The sequence below is a fragment of the Canis lupus genome, chromosome 17, assembly GCF_048164855.1.
Source record: "Canis lupus baileyi chromosome 17, mCanLup2.hap1, whole genome shotgun sequence".
NCBI lineage: Eukaryota > Metazoa > Chordata > Mammalia > Carnivora > Canidae > Canis > Canis lupus.
This window is the reverse complement of record NC_132854.1, coordinates 27029060-27056659: the sequence shown is the minus strand read 5'-3', so window position 1 is coordinate 27056659 and position 27600 is coordinate 27029060. Positions and strand designations below refer to the sequence as shown.

The 27600-nt window shown below is 32.4% G+C and overlaps 1 long non-coding RNA gene across 11 annotated transcripts in view; it reads right to left on the bottom strand.

The window, feature by feature from the left end:
• Positions 1–27600, bottom strand: part of LOC140607968 (uncharacterized) — a 415966-nt gene that overhangs the window by 71987 nt on the left and 316379 nt on the right. For 4 of the 11 annotated variants that reach the window (XR_012009889.1, XR_012009896.1, XR_012009894.1 and 1 more), the window contains one exon: positions 12531–12713. The exons of the other annotated variants lie outside the window; for them this stretch is intronic. This is a non-coding gene — a long non-coding RNA (uncharacterized lncRNA). The remainder of the gene's footprint in view (positions 1–12530; positions 12714–27600) is intronic. 11 annotated transcript variants of the gene reach the window in all.

Here is a 27600-nt window from a genome sequence, read left to right as displayed (position 1 = left end):
AAGAACACGTGCACTTGGAAATATGTCCTCCAGCTAAAGCTAGGATTTCATTGAAAACATGGGTCAGAAAAGGAAAAGCAACTGCAAGCAAAAAACAAACAAACAAAAAAACCCCCAAAACCCCAACCAAGTATATTGATAATGAAAGCAAGAAAGGGATAAAAAGACAGAGGAAACGAGGAGCAGGATAGAGGAAGGAAGGAAGAATAGGTAAACAAGATTCCCTTCATATTTTGTAGCAGCACACCAATTAATAATGCATAATAATCTGGGTTGAAAGAAAGTGGTGCCTTGCAGAAGCAAAGCAAAACCTTTAAAGAAAAAGATCCTATTCTTTGCTCCGATTCCTCAGTAATTAATATATGCAGATCACCTAAATATGAGCCAAAAAACACCAAGTACAAAACCATTGTAAAACAGCTGCAGAGAAAAAGTCACCTGAATGAAAAAATTAGAAACTGAATTATTGATGCTGAAATTATCTGTTATGGTTATATAATTACCATGTTTAAAGCATTTATGGAAATGAAATTGAAATTGATCAGCAATGAACAAGCTAATCTGCAAAAGAACCACACATGAGAAGTTCACAGGAAAAACATGCAGTGGCACTTGCAGAGGTGGGCACCACCATCTCCACAGGATGTTTCAAGGAAAATATGTTCTCAAGGAAATGTGGATGTTCACATGGAAATGTACATGGTGCAATGGTGGGAGCTAATGTCAATTTTATCCAAGGTTGTGTTCCCAGAGTTAAAAAAGAAATAGAAATTTTAACCTCATATGTAATATAACCACAATTTTGAAATAAAGTACAGAAATTTTATAAACAAGACTCATAAAACTTTCTTTGCTGATGGTAGTATTTGGTATATTCACATATTTTCCTTGGTCAATTTATATATTTCCTATGATTGGACTGATACTTAAATCCATTTTTAAATATCTGTATCACATTGAGTACATCTTAAATTACTGAAATATTTTCATTTTCTTGGATATCAAAATTTGCATTTTATACTTGCAGATTTTTCTATAAATTAAAATATTGTCTCTTTACAGATGCAGATATCCATACAATCAAGATAATGATAATGGTCTTAAATAACAAAAATATTTTTCTTCCTTAGAATATATTGCAAAAATTTTCTTCTAGAATTTGTCATGCATCACTAGAATAGGTAAAAAAAAAAAAAAAAAGTTTCTTCATAATCCTGCTCAGACAAAAGAGCTGTCTTTCTTTGGTCTTGTTTTGTTTTGTTTTCTAATTTGGTCAGAAAAAAACTTCACGGTATTAGGGCTTTAATTAGTATTTCTTTAGAAGAATTTAAGTTTTTATGCCATTATAATAAATAGTCTAATCACACTCATGGCTTAGAAAAACACTTAAAAAAAAACACAACAATTTCCATAAACTAATGAAATGTATGTAAAAATCATCCAATCTACCCAAACACTGGCAAAGAGCCCATCCAATGACACTGCATTCTGTGTTGTCTTTTTCCCCCTGCTAAATGTAAAGACATTTTGTTTCCTCTATATTAGTTATATACTTATCATCACTCCCACCAACACATACACATACTCCTGTCCTCTAGTCCAGTGATTTGCACTCAATCAATGTTTGTTAAATACAGCCTGCCAATTAAAAATGTGAACAAATAAATCTTTCCTGCAATGATTATCTGAAGCACATTGTTGTGAAATATAAGCATTTCTGATGTTTAGTAAAGTGAATTTCAGATTATTGCTTGAAATATATAAAAAGATGACCTTCAATTAATATATCTATGTTTCTTTCTCAATTTCTTGGTTTTAACGAAGCATAGAAAAAGCGATGCTATATTTCTATAGAATGGAATTACTGAATTATTCGGTATAGAACTCCTAGAGAGCAAGCTTTCTAAAATCACATTTCTTAATATTCTCCTTGAAGTGTAAGTTAAGCACATAATCGCTATATCTAGATAATAGTCACGTTCAGTAGGCTATATTTTCCAGGTTTTTATGCTTATTGAATCCATTCTTTTTTTCCTTTTAGACAGGGTATGTGTAAAAACAAAGATTATGAGAATGCCTTTCACAGCAACACCATGTTAATGTGAAATCATTTTTCCTATTTCCAAAATAATTGATTTTTTGTGTTTTCAATAGGGGAGATGCATATGTGATAAGAAAAATAAAGGATTTAGAGGAGAAAGAAGAAAAGAGTGATCATGACAGCACCTCTTACATACATATAATATAAAATGTGTTACCTTTTTAATTCAAGAGACAAGTATACAATTCAAGGTAGAATTATCAGCCTCCAAATAACTATATTTATGGCCTAGAGTAACTGAAAGTCCATAAATGACAATTTTGTTATATTGTATCTAACTTTTAAAATATACTCTAAAAGGACAAAATAGCATTTATTTGTAGTATCAAGTGAATAAATGAATCGTCAAAGATGAGCCATTGCTTTCTTTTCATTGCTGTCATCTCCTCACATGAAATCTTTGTTTCCCTGAATAATAATGAAGAATTTGTTTATAACAATCTAAGTTCTTACCTTTACTCCCAGAATAAGTTTTACTCTTCGTATTTCTTCCTAGTCTTCACTAAGGTATTCATTATTATGTGGATCAATTTATGAAAAACATTTGATCAGGGTCATATATTTAATTCCATTGACTTTCAACTACCTGAAATACACTGGCTCAAGACACCTTGATATATGTAAGATAACGCTGACAACTTTGAATTGGAGCTACTTCACACATCTATAGAACAATCAATTAACAGACACTAAAATTCGATTTACATATAACTGGGGAAACCGTATTTGAAAATAGTAGACCCAAGTGTGGAGCCCATTTTTGAAGAGCAGTAAGTTTAAAAGAAGACTAAAAAGAGAAAGTTGTGTAAAGAAACTCCAATATTGATGAAATATAAATAAAACTACCCCCAGAGATAGTTTCTTGCCCTAGTTAGGTTGATAATGGATCACATCAGGTGCATGAAAAAGAAAGGATATAAAAAGTGTACAATTCCAAAGGAAGCAATGTTGTGGAAGCATATCTACAAAACAAGGAGGGAAAAGGATAGGATTGATGGTGAAAAGAAAGAAGTAATCATGCCCTTCAAGTTTATAAACTTATGAAAACAAGAAAGCATCATTGAGTCACAAGCAGAGTCACATTGATCAGCCCCCTGCCCTACCAGCACACACACACACCCTTACAGGTACCATTTATTAAAGAGTTGAGTTTCACTGTAACACCAAAATAGAAAGGTCTTAAAAAAAATTAACAAACCATCCAAACTCCTCATCTCACTTCACCCAATTTGTTATTGCTGGCATAAGAAAAGTCTACAAAACTTTTTATGAACAATAAAAAACAATTTATATCTATACAAAGCTACTGTAAGAATTAAAAAGTGCCAATCAGGGCTCTTGGGTGGTTCAGCCAGTCAGGTATCTGCCTTTGGCTCAGGTCATGATCCTTGAGTCCTGGGACAGTACCCCACATGGGGCTCCCTGCTCAGTCTCCCTCTGCCTGCCACTCCTCCTGCTTGTGCTCACTCTCTTAAATAAATAAATAAATATTATATATATATTATATAATATATATAATATATATATATATTTTTAAGTGCCAATCAATGCCTGAGTATGAAAATACAAATAACTTCCTGCTATGGAGGAGTGGACCGTCAGAGAGGTAAATGGTAAAATCTTTCTGCCCTTAATGGATAAGTTAAATAGGAAATTAGAGATATGAAAGAAATACAACAAATACGATATAAAAACTCCTGTTTGTTATGTACAAGCAAAAGAAAGATATGAGCTATGGACAAACTGAACAAAAGAAAAACAACTGAAAAACAAGCCATCATCTCAGAAATGTTGCAATGTACCAATGAAAGAGTGGGTAAACCTTTAAGCAACTCTAAGAAAAGACAGAGAGAGAGAGAGGTATTATCTTTTCTTTCAATAATTCTAATAAATGTCTTGTTGTTCACAATGGGAAATGCATGCTTCAACAGCTAAAAGTGTGTTTTGTTATATCTAATACTAAAAGTTTAATATCATAGTAATCTAAGTCCCAGGTCTGGTTGATTCATAATGCTAAATGTGGGCTTCAACCTGGAAGTTGCTCTCACCCTGCAAAAGGCTTTAGAGAGATGCCTACACTTAAGCCAAAGCAAGATGTCTCTTTGGAGAGACTGAATTGAAAGCAATAGTTGGAAGTAAGAATAGAAAATGCACTCTCTACTTGAAAGTTATTCCTAATATGGGGACTAATTTTGTCCTTTTCTAGCAAGGAATATATATGCATCAAGTGTCCCAGAAAATTAAGTTGCTTAATTCAAATTTCAACATAGTCTTAAACCCTAGAGTAGACAAATAACATAGGAAGAGAAAGATACTAAGAAAATGCATTCTAAGCAGATGTTCCAGGATGGACAGATGCACAAAAAGAAGAATGTTTTTTTTTAGGCAACCGTGTAGGTAGAGTTTAAGATAACATGTATGGGTCTGGAAAAAGGAATGGCAAGAAGTAAAATTTAAAAAGTTTTGATAGGTTAAATTTGTGAAGGGTCTTGAAAATTATGGTAAAGATTTGAAAATTCACATAAGCTGCAACCTGCCTTTGAAGGTTTAGAATTTTTTTTTTTTTAAAGTGGGACAAGCAAGAGTGAGAACAGACACTATTTTGCTACTCATACATTATACATGAGATATAATGAGGCTCTACTAGTGACATTATGATAGAGGTGGAGGTGCATTCTAAATACGTTTCCTGGATCTGGATGAAAGTTAGTAGACAGCAATGCTTTTAGTTTCTGGAAAAAGTAAAGTAGGAAAATAAAAAAAAAATAGAAATATCTAGTAAGAAGCTGGAGAATAGACCATTAGTTCAAAAGAGAGATAGGACTGAAAATATGAGAGGCATAAAAATAGTAGTTACTATTTATGGATTGCTTTCTGTGAGTCAGATAGTTGTCATGCATTATTTCATGTAATCCTCAAAATCTTCAAAGCAGAAAGTTTGCCCTTTTAAAAAGGAGGAGACTAGATCTGAAAGGGATTAAGAAACTTGCCCAAAGTCACACAATTAGTAAGCCACAAATTTAGTAAGCAGCTTAACCAGGATTGGATATTTGGAAGATTTGAAACTTACACTTTTTTAAACTATGCTTTGTGTCTGTATTGGAGTGATAATTGAAGCAAACCATATCTTATTAAAGACAATATCCAACTTATATTCAAGTAGAAACAAAGCAACATTTTTCCTTATCCACTACAGCTAAGTATCATGGACATCACATGAGTACATACATTAACACAGACACACAATCCTATGTTTTGGGTTTATGACTTTGGTGTGTTTTTGTGAAATTTCTTTTAACTTCTCATCTTTCTATTATCACTTAGATCATCCAGATACTTTGCTATGGGTAAAAATTTAAACTATGATGGTACAATTTTAGCATTAATATCAAATTATTTGTGAAGGAATGCAACAAAGATTGCTACCATTTCTTCAAACCTCATTTTTTCCTTTTCAGCATAGAACTACTCAATGTTTCTGAACCTCTCGTGATTTACAGAAACCCATATGACTGCCTTCTGTTTGGTGTTACGTGAGATAAGCGATGGGTTCTATTTCAAGACTAAGCTTAGTGAGTATTTTCCTCCCCAGACTGTCCCTCTCCTTATTCTAGGTGGATTCCTGTCATAACAAGGCTCTAGAGGATGAGAGACTCAAATGATTTAGAAGACTGGACTTTTGACTCACACTATAAAGGAGAGCTACATACTAATCAGGAAAACCACACTGAGAAATAAACTTTTGTGTTTAGACTATTTAACATATTGGAGTCTTTATTATTACGCCCTAGCTATCCTATAACATTGACATTGACATATATATATATATATATATATATATATATATGATATATATATATATATATCATTGCTTTATAGGGTTCAGATTTTCATACTCCTAATCTGAAGTAAAATTAGAAATTTACAATTTAAAATCTATAATTTTGATTTTAATCTTAACCGATTGCTAATTTACACATGAAATAGACATGATTGCCAATTTAGTTCATAGTGAATATTATAAAAATACCTAAATGTGTGTTTGTGCTGACAAAGTAAAATTGTCAAAAACCTTTTGCCTCTAATATCCCTATACATAGAAGATGATCCTGCCCTGTGTTTATTATTAACACGTCTTTCTTTTATTTCTATTTTATCATCTACATAGTGCAACAAAAATGAAAGCAATTTTGCTTATCATTACTAAGTCCTGAGAACTAGATGTGGTATTCCAGTTACTCATTTATGAAACTATATGGAAAGTAAACTTATTGTGGAGAAATCGTGAAAGGACAAGAGCAATCTTAATAACTGGATCTTGGCATAACAAAGAAGTCCTTGAAATACTCAGACTTGAAATAATCTACTGTAATTTTCTCAGGAGCTTTTTGGTCCCAATTAAGCTTGTCTGTTGTGACTGAATTTTAATTAGTACGGATGTTTGTACTTCAGAAATTCAGAGTTTGAATTAAACTTCATAAATTTGCGAGACCAAAGGAAAAAAGAATAATTCAATAAGCTTACAATTTTAATGAGGGCATTTGAAAATGCTAGCTTTCTTCATATCATAGCTGCTATGTTATCCCAAAATACTTCTATACAACTGGTTTGAAGATCCAGACTGAATTAACCAGTTCGTTGAGTCAAATGTTCAAACCAAAGGCACTGTTTGAGAAATTAATATGTTAGGTGAATTATTTGTTTTTTGTTTTTGTTTTTTTTTTTAGCAAATGATCAAGTAGCTCCGTAGAAATGCAGACTTGAAGTGTTTTCCAAATTATATTTTTGATTTCCAAACAATTCAAATTTTTGGAGAATTTTCCTGAGAAGCTAACGTCTATTGCACTTCATTTACTTGAAGGCTACCAAACTGGAAATGCGAGACGGTTTCAAAAACAGTTATTTGTTTTGTTTGTTGGCTGGCTTTTAAAACAAACAAACAAAAAAACAAACGATTTTACTGAGATATGATTTACATACATAAACTATAGATATTTAATGTAAACAACTTTATAAATTTGGAGATACATATACATCTATGACTTTGCCTTTTCTTTTTTTCTGTTTTTTAAAGGATTGTTCAGGAAATGGTAATGCAGGAAAATCATCTTACCATCTATGGCAACTTTGAGCATGTATGTCTTTGACAGAACATAACTGAAATGTCTTAAAACCAATGGTTTTCAAACTTACGTGTATATTGCAATCACCTAGAGAACCGGATAAAACACAATTTTCTAGGACTCAACTCCTGAGTTTCTGATTCAATATTCCTAGGACAGGAACCAAGAATATTCATTTCTAATAAACCCCCAGGTTACGTGCTGTTGCTGGTCCACAGTTCTTTCTGAAAACCAGTGGCTGAAGCATTGAAGCCTACTTAACACTGGAACTCAGTTTATATGATGACATTAAAAAAATTAAATATGTTGAAAACTTATGTTTTATGGTTAACCCTTGAACAATGTGAGGGTTAGGGATGCCAACCCACCACATACTCAAAATCTGGGTAAAATTTTTGTCTCCCCCAAAACTTAACTTGTAATAGCCTACTATTGACCAGAAGCTTTCCTGATAACATAAACACTTGGTTAACACATGTTTTGTATGTAATTTATTTTACATACTACATATTTGCAATAATGTAAGCTAGAGAAAAGAAATTGTTATTTAAACCAAAAAGAAAAAATACATTTATAGTACTATAGTGTATTTCTCAAAAAAAAAAAAAATCTGTGCATAAGTTGACCCATGCAGTCTAAACTTGTGTTGATCAAGGGTGCACTATATTTCAAAATTAGGCTCCTTCTTTCCACCTGGCATGTGTTGGCTTTAAGTATAAAAAATATATCCTTTCTATATATATTTATAGAAAAGTGAAACATTTTGGAAGGAAGTTTCAAAGGAAAGGAGATTACATATACATAAAGGAGATAGAAAGTAAAAAATATATACATACACACGTATTTATTGTGACTTTATTGTGCATATGAACATTGTAGATTGTATGTATTTGTACTGATTTCTAATTAATTTTGTTATGGTAAGAAAAATTACTCAATAATATGTGAATATTTTTAATTTTATTGAGATTTGTTTTATGGTCTAGCATATGGATTTCTTGGTTTAATATTTTATGTTCAATTTAAAAGCTTTATAAATAATAGTTTGGGGTATGGTCTTTTGTACATGAAAATTAAGTCAAAATGATGGGTGGTGTCATTCAGATAATATTCTTCTTAACTTTTTGTTTTGTTTCAATTTCCCACAGATGAATGGTAAAATCCAGAGATGAATGGTAAAGACAATTGTGGATTTGTCTCTCTTTTTTTTCTTTTTTTGTAGTACTGCTTGATTTTGCTTCATTTATATTGAGACTCTCTCATTGGGCACATATGCATTTATAATTTTTATGTCTTCTTGTTCAATTGGCTCATTTATCATTATGAAATGTTACTATCTCTACCTTGTGGTGAAATCTCTTGTTTTTTTTTTTTTAATTTAATTAAAAAGAGCCATAAAGCCTTCTTTTGAGTAAAATTTCATGGTGCACTTTTCTATTCTTTTACTTTCAACCTATCTGTGAGTTTATACATATGTAAGTTGTGTTTCTTGTAGTTATAAAACAGTTATATTCTCTTTTTAATCTCCTTTTAAGTATGATAATTACTTCCCTTTATTGGATCATATAGTTCATTTATATTTAATGTAGTTATTGGTATGTTTGTGCTTATATACACCATTTCTGTTTTTCATTTGTTTATTTTTTTCATTTTTTTAAAAAGATTTTATTTATTTATTCATGAGAAACACAGAGATAAAGAGAGGCAGAGACATAGGCAGAGAGAGAAGCAGGCTCCATGGAGGGAGCCCAATGTGGGACTCAATCCTGGGACTCCAGGATCACTCCCTGGGCTGAAGGCAGATGCTTAACCGCTGAGCCATCCAGGCGTCCCTGTTTTTCATTTTATGTGCTTTTTAAAACTGTGTTTTCTCTTTTCTTTTATTTTTTGGCTTAACTTTTTTTTTCTTTTTAAGATGAAGGAGCATGTACTATTCCTGTCATAAACCCAATGTCATCTTTTAAAGAAATAGAAAAAAATATTAAAATTAGTATAGAACCACAAAAGACTTTAAATAATCAAAGTAATCTTGGGAAAGAACAAAGATGCAGGCATCCTACTTCCTGATTTCAAGATATATTCCAAAGCTACAGTAATCATAACAGTATGGTATCTGCAGAGATTTAGAGTAACAGAATACAATAGAGATCCCAGAAATAAAGCCACTCGTAAACAGTCAACTGACCTTCAGCAAGGGTGCCAAGAATATACAATGCGGAAATGATAGTGCCTTCAACAAGGTAAATTGAGAAACTTGAATGCTAAAGTCTGAAATGAGACCTTTATCTTATGTCATACACAAAGTGATACTCAAGATATAAAACCTAAATGTAAGACCTAAAACTGTAAAATTCCTGGAAGCAAACATAGGGAAAACTTCATATTAGTCTTGGCAATGATTTCCTGGACAAGACATCAAAAGCATAGTAAGAAAAAGCAAAAATACTAAGTGGGATTATCTCAAACTAAAAAGCTTCTGTACAGCAAAGGAAATAATCAACAGAATGAAAAGATAACCTATGGAAAGGGAGAAAATATTTTCAAACCATGTATTTGATAAGAGGTTAATATCTAAAATTATAAGAATCTCCTTTAACTTAATAGCAAAACTAACATAATCCATTTAAAAAATGGATGAAGTCCTTGAATAGACTTTTTTCCAAAAAAGACATACAAATGGCCAACAGGTACCTGAAAAAGTGCTCGGCATCACTAATCAGGGATGCATGGGTGGCTCAGCAGATAGTGCCTGCCTTCGGCCCTGGCTGTGATCCTGGAGTCCTGGGATTGAGTCCCACGTCGGGCTCCCTGCAAGGAGCCTGCTTCTTCCTGTCTATGTTTCTGCCTCTCTCTCTGTGTCTCTCATGAATAAATTAATAAAATCTTTTAAAAAATCACTAATCATCAGGAAAACATAAATCAAAACCACAATGATACACGCACCTCATATCTGTTAGATGACTATTACCAAAGGACAAAAGATCAGTGCTGTCAAGGATGTGGAGGCAAAAGAATTCTTGTATACCATTGGTGGCAATGCAAACTGGCATAGTCACTATGGAACACAGTATGGAGACTCCTTTAAAAATTAAAAATAGAACTACCATATGATCCAACAACCCCTTCTGGGTTCACGAAGATGTGGAAAAATTTAATCTACTTTTTAAAAATCTACTTGCTTCCTCCATTAAAATTTTTTCCATGATTATCTTTATATACTTTTAGTGTTTGTTCTAAAGTGTTTTCAACAAATTTGGTAAATTTGAAACTACTACTTCATTCTTTAGCCACATTCTCTCTCTTCTGTTTAAGATTTCTGATACATATTTACTATAGTGCTAGAAACTTTCTCATAATCCCTGATATTTTCCAATAACTCACAAAAACTCTACCATTCTATCACAATTTTCCCTTTGTGTTTCTGTTTGGATAGTTTCTATTGTTAAATTGTTCATGTTCACTGATTTTTTTCTTCAATGTCCAATCTCCTAATAGTATCAGATGTGTATCTGATATTTTTTTTTATTTCCTTGTATGTTTGACATAGATTTTTCTACTTGGCTCTTTTTACGATTTTTATTTTTCCCCTATGAGTCCTCAACTTTAGCATCATCTGTTAGTCCTTAAATATATTTATAATAGTTTTTCAAGTTTTTACTATTTCTACAATTAAATGCTCTACCTTTGAGCTATGGCACTAAGCTCCTTGCTATTTCTAATCCCTGGATTTGAACTATGCTATCCTTCTTAAAAGGGAATTAACCTATGACAGCTTTTCTTATCATTCTGAGGCTTTCAAAGTAGTCTTTGTTTTGGAGGTCTTAGAGAAGTTCTTACCATGTGATGTGGTTGTTGGTTTTAAAGTATCTCAAAGAATGTTTTGGTATTATCAAAGTCTCTCTTACATGGATTGGAATACCAAAGTCTCTGGCCCCATGTGACCTCATCATCCTGTGGCAGCTGCTTTCTGTTTGGCCTTGTGAAGTTTCACCCTAAAACTGAAGAGAGCTCAAAGATTCTAGAGAACCCCAGTCCCATACAGTTCCCTCCTTCTGATGCACTGTGCTTCAAATGCCACCTGCAATAGTATCCTTGAACTCCACTCTCAATAAGACCTTCACCCTGAGACCAGTTTGAGGATTTATCTCTAGTAGAGAGATGGGGTAAGTGTGGGGACTTATCTCATGTTTCCGTCCTTCCTTCCTTCCTTCCTTCCTTCCTTCCTTCCTTCTCTCCTTCCTTTCTTCCTTTATTTATTTATTTGCATTTCCAGAAAGTCATTTTCCTCTATGATATGTCTGAATGTCTACCCAAAATACAGATGAGTATTCAAGTTTAAGGACAAAATTTCTAAAGGCATCCTTACTCAAGAAAAACTTTACCATGATATTTTCTCGAGCCATAATTATTCTGTTTATTTGAGTTAGGCAATTATGTTATCATTATAATTTATATGATTAATAGTAATTCTTCAGTTAAAAATGTGGTTTGAGGTTCACAATGTAATTTATTTTAAAGTGCATCTTCTAAAGTTCAATTTCTTCTTTTATTCTTTCCTTTGAATTAAACTTTCACATTTAAGCAAACATTTTCACATTGCTTTCTGTTATTATTATTCTGCAAAGAGTAGTAACTATGGAAACTAATGTGTATCAACTAATATAGTCTGGATATTAGGTTATTATTTTTATGTGTGTGTGTTTTAATATACACCACATATATTTAGTTTATTACTGTATTTTGAAGATTAGGACTAAGTAAAATAATACATATAAATGTTGCTTTGATGTTCTCAGGTCTTTGCAAAAGTAAGTTGTTTGAACTGCAAAATAAGTATTTATTGAATTGATACTTTTATTAAAGCTTTAGACATACATAACACTGTATTTTGGTATTTTAACCTCAAGTAGAAAATAAAAATATTTGAAGTGGTTTGGATGAGTATACAGAGTAAAAGAAGTTTATGAGGAAACCAGAGGTTCAGACAATTGGAATAGGAAAAGAGAGCTGAAACATGCTTCATTGATTTCTTTCTGGTTCTATTTATCTTTTAAAGCAGTGCTTAAAGTTGATGTAATCTTTCTGTTCATTTGTCACTTCAGACTGGGGAAAAATGGGAAATTTTCTTAGAAAAGAGATTTCATAGATGTTTATTTTATAGGTAATGAAATGTAGATGAACACTTATTGGCTGGTTTGCCACACCTTCAGTATGAAATTTCTCCTGAATTTATAACTTTGGTCACTTCCTTTGATTTTAAGCAGTCAGATAAAACAAGTATTAGATTTGCACTCCATTAAACTTACCTTAGATCAGAATGACTTTTTAATGCTTAAGTTTCTTAGTAGTTATTCCATTCAGTCATGCATAATTGATTATTTTTTTAATAATGTTAGTCATTGTCTCCAAATACCCTGCACACATGCTGAGAAACATCCTTTAACCAGAGAAGAATTTTGTCTCCTGAATAAATTTTGTCATAGAAATCTCTTCATTAAAAAAAAAAGAAAGAAAGAAAAGAAGACATTATTAGACTCCAAAATAATTATTCTGTTTTAAAGTTTGTGTTATTTTTCTTTGTGAAATTTGTATTTATTTTGTTATGGAGTAACTATTTTAATAGTAAAGGATATTGATACGGTTATTGCAATGCAGAAAGTCTACCTATCAGTTACCCTTAAACAATGCCATGAAACATGAAAGTCATTTTTTTTCAATAATGTATGAAATTTTCTTGAGAGAAAATAGAAGACAGAACATTATCACCAGGACACATGCAGCTGCACATTGTGCAGAAGGTGGATAATAGGATAGTGTTTTCTATTTGGATCTATCTACAGTTCAGAGGCCGGTTAATTATACTTACATAAATAAGCCCTATCATAACTCTAGCAAGGATAAGTCACCCAGGAAAAAAAAATGTTTAATATGACATGATTTCAACATGGTTAAGTAGTAAGCTACACTTAACCAAGTTTCATCCTGTTTAAAGAATGCTATGTTGAAGTTTACAAAATGTAAGTTCATTTCGTAATAAATGCCTACTGACATGATATTTGGGAAGCAATAAACTTTTTACTATATAATATACTCCATTAAGATTCATAAAAAAATCTAGATCTATGCCAGTAAAATGGAACGTTCTAAAGTGATGCAATGCGGAAAATTATGGAGTGAATGCAGCCATTTTATGCCATAGAAAAGAACTTTTACTGTAATACATAGATAATTTACCAGAAATGTTTTATTGGAAGTAAAATACTTTATATGGTTCTCACATTTTTTAAACTCTACCATGAACCTAGAGATTAATTCCTGGTAGTGGTCAAAATGTTATATTGTGACACATATCAAGATCTTTGCAAATATGATCCTATTATTTGGAATCCTTTGGCTTATTCCCACTCTAATACTCATACATTCCTACATAAGTGTGTACAAACAACTCTTTCAGTAATCAGGGATCCTCTCAGAGAAATCACCTTCTAATGCCACTGTTAAGTGTAGCCATTTTATCTATGTGCTTTCATGATATCTTTTTCATACCTTGATCAGAGTACATCAGCATATTCATTTGTAATTATCTCTCTCTTCCAAACTGAATTGTAATTCCTCCTTGTACCCCAATGTCTACCTGTCTAGCAGAGTGCCTAGCACATAATAGGAACTCCCACATGTATGTATTGCAAAAAATACTAGAAATTATAGATTAACTTCCATCTACAAGTACTTTACTTTTGTTTCTTTTCATCTTTGAAGCAGTAACAGTTTTACACATTGAAAGCATATCATCACTGCATCCCTTTTGTATTCCACAACCATATATAATAATAATAGCTAACATTTATCAACTGCATGCTCTGTGACAGGCACTGTGGCTAGCACTTCACATGGATTAATCCATTTGATTATCACACACACACATACAATTTGTGAAGTAGGAAAATGTATTATAACAATTTTATAAAAGAAAATCAGTTTCAGAGCATTCAAAAACTTGACCAATACCAAAAGCTAAATGATTGTACGATAAAATTCCTAAGCTAATTCTTTCTGAATCTAGTGACCTATTCTTACTCATTACAGACCAATAGTACTATTGTCTTCTCTCTCTCTCTCTTTCCTTCTCTCCCTCTAATCTTATTTTTTTCTTATTCACTCTGTTTTTCTATGTTTTTCATCCCTGACTTTTACTAACCACTGAACGAATTGAACTACTGATCAAATAGATCTTAAGAATGAGTCTTTTCTTTGAGAATATGCAAAACTTTGAAGCAAAGAACAGCACACATTGTTAACAGTAGCCATTTGGGAACAAGACTAATAAAATCATCAACTGTGGCTTCAAACTTGTGTGATAAAAACAATGCATAGTATTTCAATAGTCTGGACGTCACTTACCTGCTAACTGCAAACACAGCTGGACACAGCTAATGAGTGGTAAATAAAAAACTTAAAAAAATGTTCCTGTACACTTGTAAAGATGTCATTAAATCCATGGACTAAAATTACTGTACTTTACTGATAAGGTATTTCTTCAGCTTAGAAAGAAAGAGCATGTCAGGTAGTAGGTTTTATTTATTACACAAACGCATATAGCAATTTACTTGAATAACTGGCTAGATAAAATTTGTCTGGTGACATCAGAGTTACTTATATATCTTATTTCCATTTTCTATGTCTTTTGTTGACTAGAAAAATTTCTCCTTTCATGATAGGTTTGATTACTTACTAGATTTTGGTTGAAAAAAAAATTTTGGTTGAATGAATCTTGTCAATAGTGATATTTGTGGGATCCACCAATGAAACATACTTTGAAACCAAGTCACACAATAGGCTTTAAAAGCCACTTTAGGCACAAACTTACAAAACTCAAATTTTCAACAGAACAAGTTTATCCAGAATATTGAGGACAAATTTATTGATATGACCATATGAATTTATTGTTCCTATTTCCATAAAATCCATATAAATGGTTATATTTTAATATTCATATATCATGTATACTTACACAACAAAATTATAATAAAATTATATTTTAATAAAATGCCAAAACGTGTCATGAAATATAATTAAAGCAAAATTTGATAACATATCAATTGCTCATTTGTCTCTGTAAGTAGAAGAATTTAGTATGATCAATTTTCTTGTTTCGGTTAACAAGCTTACTATCTGTAAATTTCAGAGCTCTGCCAATAAAATATGGAAAGGTAAATGCAAGTAATATCTGGTTCTCAACTAACATAGTATTAGAGTTGTACAGCATTTAGTTATTTAGGAGAACTAATACAAGCTATAAGGTTAGTATTTTGAGTTATAGCAATGCCTCAATTTAACTAGTATCATCACCAGACTGAGTTCAAAAAGCCCCATAGGGAAAAAAAAAAAAAAAAAAAAAGTACTATAGAGAATTTTTCTAAAAGCTGCTTTATTGGTCTAGTATCTCCCCCACAGATGTTCCTGCCCAGATAAGCCTGATGCCAGACCACAAGAAACTAGATCAAACCAGATGGGCCCAAGGTGGCTGACAAAATAGGGTAAAGTTCAGATTATTCCTTCATTATACTATATTAACATGCTAAAAACTCTTCCCTGAGGGTCCCATGGTGGGAGACCACTGATCAAATAAAGAGGAAAAAAAGGGAGGCCTAAGTTCCTGGAAATTTCTGTTCTTCCCCCAAATCCAGCCCATAACAAGCATCTTAGATTTGCCTCCAGTTACATCATCTATGCCCCTCCAATTGTAGAAAGAAGGAAGTGCCTTTAGATCATGACCTCCCTTTCTCTACTCTCTAGCTATTGAATAAATTATCTGTTTCCATCAAATACTGTTTCGTTATTTGGCTATTTGGTGAACAGTATTGAGTATGGAGGATCCCTGGGTGGCTCAGAGGTTAAGTGCCTGCCTTTGGCCCAGGGCGTGATCCTGGAGTCCTAGGATCAAGTCCCATGTCAGGCTCCCTGCATTGAGCCTGCTTCTGTCTCTGCCTGTGTCTCTGCTCTGCCTGCGCCCCCCCGCCACGTGTGTCTCTCATAAAAAAAAAAAAAAAAAAAAAAAAAAAAAAAAAAAAGTATTGAATATGGAAAGAACCTACTGATTTGGTAACAGTATCTATGGGGAAATACTTATTGAGAGTGTAGCCTTCTTAACCAGTAGTAAATATATTTAGAGTTGTTGCAAATCTATTTCAATGAAGGCATAAAATGAGTGAAAGTATGGTTTTGGAGGCAGGCTACAGGGAGAGGGGAGGCAGGTGAAGGAAGGCAAATGTCTTTTTCTTCTTATTGCTAGCAAAGTTTTTTTTTTTTGTTTGTTTTGTTTTGTTTTTCCTTTTTTTCCGGGCCCCTAGCAAAGTTTTTCCAATGAAACATATTCAGTCTATGTCTGTTTCCTCAACAGGGAATAGGGAATTAAAATAATTCAAATAATTACATTACTCAAAGCATACAAAGGTCTGAAAAATGTAACCTCTAAATTTATAGAGATATAAACTACCTTTTTTTTTTTTTCTTTTAGGGGAATGATAACCAGTGTTATGAATGAACCAGTGTTGTGAATGAGCCTTTGTGGTTCCTAAGGTTGCAAGATGACCTCAGAAATAACTATCAGGGAATTTTGGGAGGGAAATGTTTATTACTTACAAATCGAAGACTTATAATTGTGAGGTTATGGAGAAAAGGGAGAGAGAGAGAGAGAGAGAGAGAGAAGTTGAGCACATGTGGGCCTGGACTCTGCCTTTATTGGGCTCAAGGTGGAGGCATAAGGTTTCCCTAGGCTGAATCTTAGTTGATGAACTTAAAACTTAAGAGTGGGAATTTAAAGAACAGAGAGAAAAAAAAAAAAATACCCAAATGGTCAGTGTCTGAGGAGCTTGGGGGTAGATGGTAGGGGTTGGCACTTTATCTAGTTGTGTGGTTGACAATGAGTTTATTCAAGACAGCCATCTTTGAAGTTGAAGCTTCAGCAATTAAAGCTTAGGTCAGGTATTGTATCACAAAAAAAAGAAAACCCAGGGGTCAAGCCTTATACTACTGGAGGCAACATTCCTGAACTACTTTTTATATTGAAGACAATATTTCCAAACTGGCTTTTCACATTCTTTTTAAAAGTCTTGTCATCCATAATTTTATAAAGTTGATTACAAGATTGGGTCACACTGCTCTCTTTTTTTAAAAAAGGCTTAAGATGATACATTATTGATAAGCAACATATTTTTTATGATGAAGACATTTTTAACAATAAAGCAGATTTGTTAATATTGGTGAAGTAATGAAGTTTTTTTCTGTTTTTCGTTTTTTTGTTTTGTTTTGTTTTGTTTTTTTATTATTTTCTGATATTCTGTGTGATGGTACATGAATATTTTCTCTTGATGTGTAAAAGGTCATTTTTCTCAGTGACAATTTTGTTGCATCTTGTATTTACACTTAAATCAAGACAAATTATAAAAAAATAAACAAACAAAAAAACAGAAATCTGTATCCAAATTTTGTTTTTTTGAAATGAGGAAAATATTGCAATGAGTTACATAATTAGTCAGTTACAAAACTTTTCTTGTGAGCAAATAGCAATCCATCTCAGTGAAATGTGCCAAGTGAGACCATTCCAGCAATAACCATTAAGACTCAGAACAGAGAAGCTAAAGTACACCAAACAGAAAGAGAGATTGACTCATTAAAACTAAATTCTCCTTCCCCCAAAGGATACCCTTGAACACTCTCCTTAATATGGAGAATTTCAGCTGATATTTGCAAGAACCATTTATAACTCAGATCCTAGTTGAATTGCAGAAAATGATGGGTGCTACACACCCAACAGGCTTTATTCTGACTTTTCAGGAAAGATGTTTTTCAGATAAACATCTTTAACAGAATTTGCTATTACATCTAAGTATGAATTGCTTTAGAATTTTGAAAACCATTATGTTTTTGCAAATTACTCCTAATTTGCATCTTTATTTGACAGACATCATGATTAAAACAGATTCTAAGACTTGCACCTGGTTAGCCAGTACTATAGATATTTTATATTTTTAACATTGAAAATTCATAATAATATCTTTTAAAAATGTACCTAAGACCAAAAGGGTATTTGACACATAAAAAATATAGTAGATGAAGTCAACTTATTCATTTAGGTCAATTACTTGGTGATGTTGTTACAGCTTATTTCATACAATTTGAATTAATTTTCTTATAAATAATTCTAATTTATAAATCTCATATTTTTTCTGTTACCTGGTAATTATTTTTTTAATTTTATTTATTTATTCATGAGAGATAGAGAGAGAGAGAGGCAGAGACACAGGCAGAGGGAGAAGCAGGCTCCATGCAAGGAGCTGGATATGGGACTCGATCCCGGATCCCAGGATCACACCCTGGGCCGAAGGCAGGCGCAAACTGCTGGGCCACTGGGGCTGCTCACTGTTACCTGGTAATTAAAGGAATCACAGGGCTCTAATTAAAACTCCTATTATAATACTCTGACAGGAGTCATTTCTATTTTTTCAAGGTTTCCTAAGCAATTCATTAATAAATACTGATAAAAGCTATTCAATTTATTAACAAAAATCTTTATACAAAGGTTACGGATCTGATTTAAAGAATTCCCCAGTAAACTTTAGGAGGTATTTGTAAACATCATGTATTAATACTTTTTTATAGAAGTAGAAAATATCTTCCAAAACTAACATCTACAATGATGGTAAATCTCTATTTAATAAAGTACTATATACGAAGTAAAATTGTAAATCTAATTATTTATTCTAGGAGGATTATTTACATTGAATTCTTTATCCCATCCTTTATTCCTTTGTGGAATTTATAAACCATGATACAAGTTAACAATAGCTTAGCATATTTATAGTGATTTATTCCCAATAACATACTTCCATTTTAGGCAGTGACTAATTTAAAATCAACACTGATGCTCAGGGCACCTGGATGGCTCAGTGGTTAAGCGTCTGCCTTTGGCTCAGGGTGTGATCTTGCGGTGCTGCAAGGAGCCTGCTTCTTCCTCTGCCTATATCTCTACCTCTTTCTCTGTGTCTCTCATGAATAAATAAATAAAATCCTAAAAAAATTGCTTATTTGAAGGTGAAAGAGTAGTGCAAATAAATAGTAAGTTATTATTTTAAAAAATAGAACCAATGGTGCACTGGAACTGTCTTTTATTGGCTTGGATGAGCTGATTATTGAAAAGAAATTTGTCAGCTAGATATTAAAAAACATTAGTTTGAAATTGGTTACCATGGTGTTAGCATTTTCAACATGAAAATCAGCTAATGCTATAAATTGAGACTACCCCTATCCAGCAGTTGTTGAACATTTACCAGCACGTGAAAGTGTATATGTTTAACAATTATGTCAAAACACAGGGTAAGCCAAGTCTCCTGTGGTAACTGAGCCATAGGGTAATCTCCATTAACAGTCATACTTGCAGTTGCTATATTAAGTTAATGACTGAAAAAGCATCAATGAGGCAAAGGGGCTTACTAATACTTCTCTCAAATCCATGTTTTACTCCACAGGTAAAATATTTTAATGTTATTTAGATATTTTCCCTGCCTAATTTGAAGCCCTCTCATGTGCATTAGGATGAAGTTCAGCATGCTTACTATGGGTTTCACTAAATACAACTGATCTGCTGCCAAAGACATCCTTCGCCTAGTCTTCATCAATTTCCCCAGAACATACTGAAAGTTGTAGGGTTTTTTCCCCTTCACTTATTAATGTATTATGCTCTCCATTCACCTTCAGAAATTTGTATATGCTCATCCTTCTACTTGGAATTGTCTTTAATTCATTTCAGTAACTAACTTCTACCCATCCTTTCATGCTAGAACCTTGTATCTAGACTAATCTTGTTCTGGGTCTTCATTTTCTGCTCCTCTTTGCATCAAGTCTGGAATTCCTTCTCCTTCAAAGTCATTCTTTATCAATATCCTTTGTGTGTTCCATATCCCACCCAGTCTTGAAATATTGCAGCTCCTAGGAGTAGTTCAGAGGAATATATATTCCTTTAATATGTTACCTTGTATCTGGATCTGCAGCTTTAAATATAAAGTTTTGGTTAATTACTCCTAAAAGCATACTTTTAGACTCAACATCTCCCTTGAATTTAAAACTCATATATCTAAATTGTCAATTTAACATTTTAAGTTTTGGGATCCCTGGGTGGCGCAGCGGTTTAGCGCCTGCCTTTGGCCCAGGGCGCGATCATGGAGAGCCGGGATCGAATCTCACGTCGGGCTCCCGGTGCATGGAGCCTGCTTCTCCCTCTACCTATGTCTCTGCCTCTCTCTCTCTCTCTCTCTCTCTCTCTCTCTGTGACTATCATAAATAAATAAAAATTAAAAAAATTTTAAGTTTTATAAATAACAGATCTTTCCTGGAATGTTACAATTAAACATGTGCCACTTGAAACTGTTGCTTCTTGAGTGTCTCCAATATCAAGTTGATATCAACAACTATCTAGGATCTCAAACCAAAAACCACGGAATTTTCTTTGTCTTTTTCATGCCACTCATGTTCTCTGTTAGTGACTCTTACCAATGTATCACAAACCTTTCATTCTTTTCTATATCTGGTAATTAACAGCCCAACAAAAATTACAAAATTTATTCTTTAGACCACTGGATCTCTGTACTACATGCTTACCCGCTCTGTCTGTTTCTCTCTTGTCCACTCCCTCACACACTCTCCATTCTCCAGAGTATACTCTTTGAAATATAAATTTCCTTTCCAATTTCATCTAATTATTATCAAAATCTTCAAATAACTCTTCTCATTTACTAATAATAAAATATAAACTCCTTACCTAGAAAACACAATTTGTTGTTCACCTACCTAATCCATATCACTTCTTACAACTATATTTGCCTTATTATTTTCAAACTACAGCCATAAAAACATTTTTCCTGATTCTTATGCATAAAAATATTGTTTGTGCCTTAAGTCTTTGCAATATCTTATCCCTCTGATCAGAATTATCTTCCCTAATTCTTCATTCAGGTGACTCATGTCATAAATTTAGGTCTCAAAACTTAGATACCAAGTATATTAGTTCCCCAGAACTGCCACAACAAAGCACCACAAACAAGGTGGCTTAAAATAACAGCAATTTATTGTCTCAGAGTTCCAGAGTCTCAAAGTCTAAAATTAAGATATTGGAAGAATCGATTCTTTCTGAGGGCTCTGATGAAGAATTCATGCCATAACTTAACTTCTGGAATGCTAGTGATCTCTGGCATTCCTCACTTTGTGGAAGCATCACAACAATCTCTACCTTTGTCTCCATATGGTATTTTCTTTATGCCTCTGGGTTCTCAATTTTTCTTCTTATAATAAAATCAACATTTATTGGGTTAGGGCCACCCCAAGGAACTTATCTTAACTTGATTATATCTGGAGACCTTTTTTTAAAAAAAAGATCACATTCATAGTGCAAGGATTAGGGCTTCTTTTTGGAGGATACAGTTCAACCCATAATATCACCTCCTCTGAGTGTTCTTCATATAAAACTCACTCTTATAATGCAGTATCTAATTTTTATCAAAGTACTTGCCATGACCTGATAGTTTTGTATTTATTTAATTAATGTTTTATTTTATGCCTGCTCCAAATAAAGAATAAATTCCATGAGGGAGTGACCTCATTTATTTCTTTTGTTGATTTTCCTAGATGTGTACCTAAAAGAGTGTACAACATACAATAAGACTTTAATTTGGATTTGTTGTATGCATGTATTACTAATTAATTTTTATAATATCTGTTTATTCTTAATATTACTGACATTGTATCTGTTTACTATAATATCTAAAATATTTTAATTTGCCTTAACTTTATAAATGTGGTTTTCTATTTAATGGCTAGTCAAGGTTATAGTGATTTTTTTTTTTAATACAAGAGACCGTAAGTGCCATTCAAGAGTGAGTCTTTCTCCATTACATTAATGTAGCACAAAATTCAATTTTTGGCAGTGTTCCCAGGCAATCAAGGATTGCAAAGTCATCTTGTCCTCCACATTTGCGTATAATGGAGAAACATATCATCATGATATATTGCAATGTTACTGAGAGGGGTTGACCTCATTCTGAAAGATTCTTGATTATTTCCACTGACATGTGCCATTTATAAATGATAATCATTATATTAATTTTTAAAAATGATAAATCATGGATTAAGAATTAAAGCTACTACAAATCTATCAGGTAAAGAATAAAAATAATAAGCAGGATGTTATTTTTGAAAAATATAATTTATTATGTGTAGTATCACTGAGCTGAGTTATAGAATTAGATAATTTTTGAATTATATTATGATAATCTGTATTTCTAAAAGCAAAGTAAAACCAGAGATGCCTGGGTGGCTCAGCGGTTTGGTGCCTGCCTTGGGCCTGGGTGTGATTCTGAAGTCCTGGGATTGGGGCCCAGGTCAGGCTCCCTGCATGGAGCCTGCTTCTCCCTCTGCCTGTGTCTCTGCCTCTCTCTCTGTGTCTCTCATGAATAAATAAAAATAAAATTTAAAAAAAAGTAAAGTAAAACCTAAATCCATTAAAAACTAGCTCATACATAGTTATTAGATTTTCCAGGTTTTCATGTTAGCATATTCTAAAAATAGAAAGTTTATTCATGATAATTAGAAGATGTATTGGTCTTTCAGGCCAGCACTATGCAAAATATTGAACTGTTATGTAATTTACCAAGGTGTCAATTCTATTCAATGCAATTTAAAACATGAATATTTTCTTGAACATGGTTTAATGAGAAAAAAGATCAATTAAACTTAGAAGAAACTTACTAGAAGAGGGAAAATAAATATCGCAGTTTTCCAGAAAAGGAGATTATGATTTTTCCCTTACACAGTAGTATATTTTCTGCTACAAAGTTTTATGAAGAAAGAGAAAAACCTAAAAGAGAAAAACTTGCTTTCCTGCTGTGCAGTAAAATAGAGTTTAGATTTTAATTGCAACATAAATTAATTGTATTAATTTCTCAACCTTGGCACTGTTGACATTTTGGCTGGATAACTTGTTGTGCGAGACTATCTTTTACATGATAGGATGTTTAGCAGTACTCCTGATCTCTACCTCGTAGTTGTCAATAGTACAATATCAGCCATTTTTAGAGACAACAATACATATCTTCAGATATTGACAAATGTCTATGTGAGTAGGGTGAGGGAGGTTGATTTTCTCTGGTTGAGAATTACTGCATTAATTAGTTTACTAATAAAATATTCCTACCATACCATAATTGTGGTTTGCAGGCTCATATCTGTCTTGGCATTTAAGTAAACAAAACAAAACAAAACAAAACAAAACAAAACAACTCTTTGAAGAATCAAAATCCAAGCCTATGCTAATTATGGGATAATGTAAGGGAGTCCAAGCAGATAATTTACAGAGAGAAAATACATAAATATATTTGGAGACTGTGGAAACTCTCAGGAAACTAACCAAAGGTGTATTAAACCTTTATTTGAGAAATTATCCACAACCTAGAATACACAGAAAAATAAAGTTTCCCCTAAAATTGAGCTTATAAGTAAAATTAACAAAGATAATAATCTTTTATGACCAAATCTATTTGGACCAAACTAATATGAGTAATATTCTTAAAATTTAAGATAGACTAAAAACTAAAAAAATAGAATAATAAATATGTTTTAAAGAATTAAATTATAAAATAATGAGTGAGAAAAAAATAAAAGCCTAGGGCACTATGAAGCAAGCATAGACTGATTTGAAAAATACCAAATGACCATCTAGAAATGAACTATTTTATTATAATTAAATTTTAATAGATTAATTAATCAGATTAGATATAGTTCAACATAGAATGAATGAACTGGCAGAAACATCTAGGGAAATTTTCTGGAAAGCATCACAATGATATAACGCAGTGAAAACATCAGAGAGGTTCTGAGACAAAGAAGATATTATACACGTGTGCAATTTATAAGCAAGAGAATGAACAATTAAGATTTTTTTTAAGTGAATCTGAGGGTTCTATATTTGAGGTGACATTGTCTAAAAACTCATGGGACATAAAGAAAGATATAAGTCCCAAAACTAAAAAAATGTTGAGGCGAGAACAAAATAAATCAAAACTAATCTAATCTTAGGCGTGTAGTTGACCCTCTAACACACTAAATAAAGAAAGACTCATAAAAAGAAACAATAATTGGGGGAGCTGCTGTGCCCCTGCCTGGTGCAGGGCTCAGTGGGGGTTGTTTACCCCATGAGGCCCCAGGAGGAACAACCCCAGTGGCGGGGCCAGCTCTGGAGCCTTGGATTCAGCCCCCCCAGTAACTCCAGAGCTCTCCGTCTGCAGGGCCTGGAGGCTCCGGGGCGGGGCCACTGATCTGCTCAGCTGGGGCAGGAGCGTCCTTGCTGTCCTGGGCCCTCCCGGCTTCTGGGATTATGCTGAGTGAAGTAAGTCAATCGGAGAAGGACAAACATTATATGTTCTCATTCATTTGGGGAATATAAATAATAGTGAAAGGGAATATAAGAGAATGGAGAAGAAATGTGTGGGAAATATCAGAAAGGGAGACAGAACGTAAAGACTGCTAACTCTAGGAAACGAACTAGGGGTGGTAGAAGGGGAGGAGGGCGGGGGGTGGGAGTGAATGGGTGACGGGCACTGGGGATTATTCTGTATGTTAGTAAATTGAACACCAATAAAAAATAAATTAAAAAAAAAGAATAATTATGTGCAGAGGGAAAACAATTAGAATTCTGGCTGCAGAATTATCATTATTAATAGAGACCAGAACACAAAGAAGTCTAGAATAAATTTATAAACTGTTCAAGTGATAACCATAAAATACTTAAACTTCATAGCAGATATAATTTTAATGCTTCCTACCCATAAGATTCTCTTCCAAATAATAATTAAACTTTCTACCCATAGGATCCTCTTCCAAATAATAATTATTATTTTTTGTTCTAAGCTATCATTATTATTTTACTGTTATAATCAATGCTAATTTATATTCATTCTCATTTATCAATTATCTAATGACAGCCAATTTACATTTCTCTACTAAACTATAATATTCAAGTTAAAGAAGAAACATTTCAGAGACCAAACTATTACTTCATCAAAAATCCACTACCAAAATAATTGTAAAACAAATTTTGGGGAGGATAAATTAAATCCACTGAAACCAACAAAATTGGTAAAGATGTAGGTTGTAGGTTACCTTTTAAGTCCCTTATGTAATTTTGAGAGACAAGAGAACTAATGCATTTCAAACACTTAATGTAAGTATACATTTTAAAGCATATGAGTAAAATTGCTCAAAAATAAAAACAGAATAGTTTTTTTTTAATTTGAAGAGAAAATATAGATTAAAATGGATAATTTCAATACAAAATTGGAAAGAAGAAGAAATAAAAATAAAATTCAAAGAATAAAACTTGGGAAAGAGGTTAAGATGGTGTAGTAGAAGGACTTCAGGCTTATCTCATCCCTTGAACACTAGTTAATAACTATCAAATTGCTCTGAAATTACAAGAAATCAGCCTAAGGACTCACAGAAAAAAACTGCATGACTATAGAGAGAGAAAACACCACATGGAGGACATAGGAAGTGTAAAGACACAGTTTGAGGAGGAAAGTAAAAGCTTGATCAATGGAAAGAACAAAAAAGGAGGTACAGATAAAGCCAATAGATGATGACAATCATATTACATACAAAAATGAAAATTGCCTTAATATAGATATTTTCAGCTTAAATTAATAACAAATTCTGTTATTGGATAATTTTATTTTACATACAAAAATGAAAATTGCCTTAATATAGATATTTTCAGCTTAAATTAATAACAAATTCTGTTATTGGATAATTTTATTTTAGTATTTCTTTAGTAGCAAAACTGAAATAAAAAAGAGAAAGAACCAAAGTAATAGAGAGAAATAAGCATACAAACCATAAAACAAAAGGAAACTGGTGCAAAGTATTAGAGTCACACATCACTAATCATCAGAGAAATGTAAATCAAAACCACAATGAGAAAGGAGATATCACTTCACACCCATTAAAATAGCTACTTTCAAAATGGAGAGAACAAGTGCTGCCCAAACTGTGGAGAAAAGGGAACCTTTGTGCCCTGTTGATAGTAATGTAAATTTGTGCAGCTACTATGGAAAACAGTATGGAGTTCCTCAAAAACTTAAAAATAAAACTAACAGCAATACCACTACTGAGTATATATCCAAAGAAAACAAATCACTATCTCAAAAAGGTATCTGCACCCTATGCTCATCGGAACATTATTTACAACAGCCAAGATGTGGAAATACTAGCGTCCCTTGACAGAAGAATAAAGAAAATATGATACATATATCATATCTATTTAAAATTATATATACATAATTGTCAATGTGTTGATACTGCATAACTGGTATATTAAAAACATAGTATCAAACTAGTGAATAATAGTGTGTAAATTTAAGGAGACACAAACAAATCCACAATCAGTAGGAGATCTAAGGCTTTTTTTTTTTTATTTTCCATCAAGATCATTTGTGATTGCTCTAGGATATTAGTGTCTACCTGAAAATAAATTTTCCATACATTATTTCAAAAAAAAGTAAAAAAATATATATATACATATATATATTTGTGACAGCATAAATTAATTTTGAGGGCATTATACTAAGTGAAATAAGTGAGACAGAGGAAGACAAATACCATATAATTTCACAGATATATGGAATCTAAAAAACAGAACATAGAAACAAACCAAAAACAGATGTTTAAACACAGGGTACTGTCTTAGATTTTAAACTGTTTCCATGATTTAATTAAATAATTAGAACACATTGTGGCAATTTTAGTATTTTGATATTGTTTTCCTTTTGAAGAAATGAAGCATTTGTTCTTCTCTTGGGGTGAAGGCTGTTATACTGAATGAAATGTATTTTTAAACATATGGATTTCATAAAAATGATCATCTGATAATGCACTGATATATATTATGTATGCTAAATAGTCATTTAGCTTAAAAATAAAATTATGAAAATGGCTTATGTTCTTTAATATATTTTTCAACTTTGATGATACTTTGTTAATACATTTTGGTAGGAAAAATTCCATATAATCTTAGTGATTTTGAAAATCTGAGAAGTTATAATATTAGTTATAATCTTATTAAAATAATCCATTATAAGATAAACCAATATATTAATGCTTAATTTTATGTGAAAAACAAATTGTAAGGTCTACACTGTAATACCTAAAAAAAGAAAAAAACAATGTCAATTTATTAGAGGGCTGAGCCTGGCATCCATACTGAATCAATAGTGTCAGTGAAATGATCCATAACATAACACTTAACATGACAAACTTTGCTATTTTATGGTAAGA